We start from the raw sequence: 4665 nt of genomic DNA on the forward strand, positions 1-4665 counted from the left end.
TCTGTGGGGGAAAGGTCTATTGAAGCCTATGTGATGTGACACTGATTTTTTTGGTTCGTTGATCGTATAAAATTATTTACTCTCCTACCTATCTAAAGTGGTAATAGAAAATTTATCTGTTCACGCATAAATAAAATTTTGGGCTGGGCTTCCAAACCGCCCATAAATAAATTTTTGGGCTGGGCTTCCAAACCGTGCAGTCAAGGGAGTTGCTAATGGGAGCAACTAGTTAACGAGCGCTCCTTCGGAAGCCTCGCAATGATCAGCACCACTTGGCGCGCTCTCAGCCATTTGTCACGTGTCGCGCTCTGGACGCTCCCTTTGGATTTTGTTTTTTTTATTTTTCCGCACGTGTTTTCGGCTTTTTAAATGGATTTTTTCGGGTTTTTTCGACGTTTTGGTTTTCCCCAATCTTTCTTAGCTTTTCGATAAAAAAAATTCGAATTTTTTTTGCACGAAAAAACGCGTTTTCTTTTTTTTTTCCTTTTGCGAAAGTCACGGTTTTTCTTCCGCGAGAGGCATGGTTGTGCTTTAGCAAGAGTCACGGCCGTGCCTTTCGAAAACGAAAAAAAACGTGTTTTCTGTTTTTTTTTCTTTCGCGAGAGTCACGGTTTTGCTTCCGCGATAGGCACGGTTGTACTTTCGCGAGAGTCACGGCCGTGCCTCTCGGAAAGGGAAAAACAAAACGCGTTTTTTGTTTTTCTTTTCTTTCGGGAGAGTCACGGTTTTGCTTTCGCGAGAGGCACGGATATGCTTTCGCGAAAGTGACGGCCGTGCCTCTCGGAAAGGAAAAAAAATATGTGTTTTCTATTTTTTTCTTTCGCGAGAGTCACGGTTTTGCTTTCGCGAGAAGCACGGTTGTGCTTTCGCGAGAGTCACGGCCGTGCCTCTCGGAAACGAAAAAAAACGTGTTTTCTATTTTTTTTTCCACGAGAGTCACGGTTTTGCTTCCACGAGAGGCATGGTTGTGATTTCGCGAGAGGCACGGACGTGCCTCTTTCGGAAAGGAAAAAAACCATGCTTCCGGTCTGGTTTTTTCGCCTAGTTTTTTTATTCGGTTTTTTCGTGAAAAAAAATTCGTCAAAATCTATCAACATGGGATCTAGTTTTGAAGATCTCAACGCGAGGAATCCAATGATGAAAACGGTTTGAGATTTGGACGCACGATTTAAGAGATAAAACGTTTTGAATAAACGGATCTACGAAAAAAAAGAAAACTCCCAGTTTGCGACAAGTGACGTGCTGCATGTGCGTCACTTGTCGCCATCTGGCAAAGTGGAGTGCCCTTTGTAACGAGTACTCCTTAATTAGTGATTTCGCATATTTTTGTTTACTTTGATTGGACCGCAGGGAGTCAGTCCCCTACGCCGGCCAAGGGACCGGAAAACCTATTTGACGCATATTTCATCAAAAAGTTGACGTATCGCACATACAGCGACAGATTTTTGGGCCAGCCCATGTGTACGTACCTACAACTGTCAGTTCCGATTTTGGTAACCATCTAGAAAATTTTGAACCAGTTTTTGCCGGTTTTGGGAAAAAAGTTCGTAAACCGGTCTTCTTATTTTCGTTTTTCTATTCCATTTTTATGTTTACTTCTCATTTTTCCACGTTTTTTTATTTTAAAAATATTCAGAATTTTCAATAGATCTTGTTTTTTAAAAATATACATGATTTAAAAAAACATGAAATTGTAAAAATGTTCCCTTTTAGAAATTGTCAACACATTCAAAAAATGTTTGCCTTTTCGATTTTCCTTTGGGAGTTTCAAAAGTGTTTTATTTTTCTAAAATTTCCACATATTCAAAAAATGTTCACGTTGTCAAATTTTGTTCGAGAGTTTCAAAAAATATTCCCGTTTAGAAAAAACACATATTCAAAGAATGATCGGTTTTTCTAAAATTGTATTCCTTTTAATTTTTTGCATTTTCAAAAAGTGATTCACATACAGAAAATGTTCGCATTTTCAAAAATTATTCAGGGTTTTCAACAAAAACCCGGTGTTTAAAAAATGTTAGCTTTTTAAATTTTGTTTGTGAGCTCCAAATATTTTCAGTCTATAAAAAAATCTTGAAAATTATAAAACTGTTCGTGATTTAGACAAATGTTTGTCTGTGATTTTTTTTAAAAAAAATTCGGATCTGCTGTTGCTGTTGTTTAGTTCTTTAATGTTTCTCGCTGTTTGTATTCATGAAATGGTCATCAGGCCGACTGGCTAGCTACACGCACGCAAGAGCTGAAGGTCCGGCGCATCTATTTTTTTCTTTTGATTGGGCCGCAGGGAAAAGAAGCAGAAATGATAAGTACCACACGTGTGTCACGAAGCATTTCGGTCCTGACGTTTTTTACAACTTAAATTGCCATTCCAAACTAAAATATAAATTCAAAAGAAACTTAAACTTGTCATCCGAAAATACAGTTGTCATCCTTGCGCACTAAACTTGTCATAAAAACCGTTCACAATTGCCATGTCTTTGTACTCCGAAGTACCATACATATGGCACTTATCAAGGTCCAAAAGAAAAAAGCGACCCGTGCACGATTCAAACTCAGTATCTCCCCTACCGAAAAGAAGGCTCCAGCCAAAGGATAGAATTGTGTTATTATAGAGGGTTTGTTAGCCAATTAATAGTATCAACTCAATTCTTTACACTTAATCCCATCAATTTACATACATTTGCAAATTGTCTGAAATATCAGCAAGCCTTCTCATAAATCCAAGAAACAAAGAGAACAAAGAGAAATACTCGATAAAGGAGGGGACATGTATGGCTCAAGCAAATTAAATCACAACCCGAAAGAAATTATTTACGGTCTAAAGACCACAAGAAATTAACTCTCAAAGAGTGTGTGAGGGTTGCCATGAATATGTAAGGAGGACAATGCACCATCAAAATCATTAATCACAGTAACCAAAGGCAGGATTGTGAGACATGATGATACACACGAAAAAAAAGAGAGACAAGGCAACCTAAACTCAGGCCCCTCCACAATTGAGGTTTAATTAGACAAGGCTGCCATTTTAATTAAACCTCAATTTTGTATTTGTTTTTGCATGCACATCTAATTTTTATTGTTGTATATCATATTTTTTTCTTCTGTTGCAAGTACAGACAGATAGTCTTTGATTAAAGTGATGTGTACAGCGTAATGATATACTTTCTTCGTCCTTGAAAGAGTGCATTTCTGTTGGAAAGTCAAACTTTGTTGGAGTACACCGAGTTTTAACCTCTTTGGGGAACAAAAAACCAGCTGCCTAGCCGCATGCCAAATTTCGAACCAAGTTGCTAGTAGAAACGCATGCTGCATTATTGTCATCGTGGAGGGGCCCTGGGTTACGTATATTTGACCTATAGCCGCGAGACTGCTCAGCACAGACGTGGACTTCGTCGGACGCCAATCCAGCTGCAAAGTCAGCTGCTTTGACCGGTGACCTATTGACCGGCTACGATGGTGATGGCTTGTAGATAAGTACAGTACATGGATCGATGTCGCGGTAGCGGTACCGTGGTGCATTCTCTAACTGGCTAGTAGGAGTATTACGTAAGATGTTAGAGCTGACGCTGTGATAACGCTAGGAACAGATCATGAGTTCATTACAACCCAGAGGATTCAGGTTAAGAAAACAACCAGTCGACAGATGAACTATTGGTTTTCTTCCTCTAGGGATTGGGTACGTAATATTTCATTGGTCAAAACACAATGACATTAATCGTCAAATAAATATTATACTCCTGCATCCGAACGAGAGAAGGCTTTGGGACTTGGTATATATCCAACGGGACCTGTAAATTTTCTCCTGCATCCGTCTGTGGACAAAAAGACCAGTCCGCGAGTATGTATGTGGAAGGCCGCCATCCAATCGTAGCCGCACACATTTCAAATTCTTTTTGAACAAACCGGATGAAATTCATATAAATTCGGTCGGATTTCATACAAACCAAACAAATGCATGTCAGCAAGGCACCGCTCCGCGCCGCCGCTCCCCGCCCGTGGCCACCTTGGCCACGGCGACTCCCACCGTGCCGTACCCCGCCTGCCGGTCAACATGCCGCATGGCTAGCCCCGCGCTGCCAGCCTCGCCGCACTTCCCGGGCACGTCTGGCTCGGAGGCACGCCTTTGCCTCTCAGACAACGGATCTGAGGGAGACGGCTCGCCTTCGACCCCGCGGTCATATGCGTCGGTCGTCCGGTTCGGCATGGGAGAGACCGAGATCCCGGCCTCTGAAGCCGCGCCGGCGCCCCATGCGTCTGGGTCTTCGACTACCGCTGGATCTTCGCCTGCGACGATGGTTATTGCTGCGCCTGATCCGCCCAGGGCCATCAATGGGGATGGGGGGCGGCCTGGCAGCTGGTTTCCCGGAGGCGGGGCAAGGCATCGCCTCCACCAGTTACAGCCGCGACGCCACACCACTTCCACTACTCCTACAAAGCCGACCTTGCCGGCTGCTGCCACAGGTGCCTCGAATCCGCCCACCCCACCGTTCGCTGCTCAAGCCGTGTCCGTTGCATCCACTGCGGGCGCCTCGGCCACCTGCGCCGGAGCTGTCGCTCCAAGCACCTCCCACGCCACCCGCTCCCACCGCTCTGTAGTCCGCCACCACCACCACCACTTCCTCTGCGCCACAACCCACCAACACCACCATCTCGCGGCCCCCGCCAACC

Source organism: Triticum aestivum, chromosome 1A (genome assembly GCF_018294505.1).
Source record: "Triticum aestivum cultivar Chinese Spring chromosome 1A, IWGSC CS RefSeq v2.1, whole genome shotgun sequence".
In the NCBI taxonomy this organism is placed as follows: Eukaryota; Viridiplantae; Streptophyta; class Magnoliopsida; order Poales; family Poaceae; genus Triticum; species Triticum aestivum.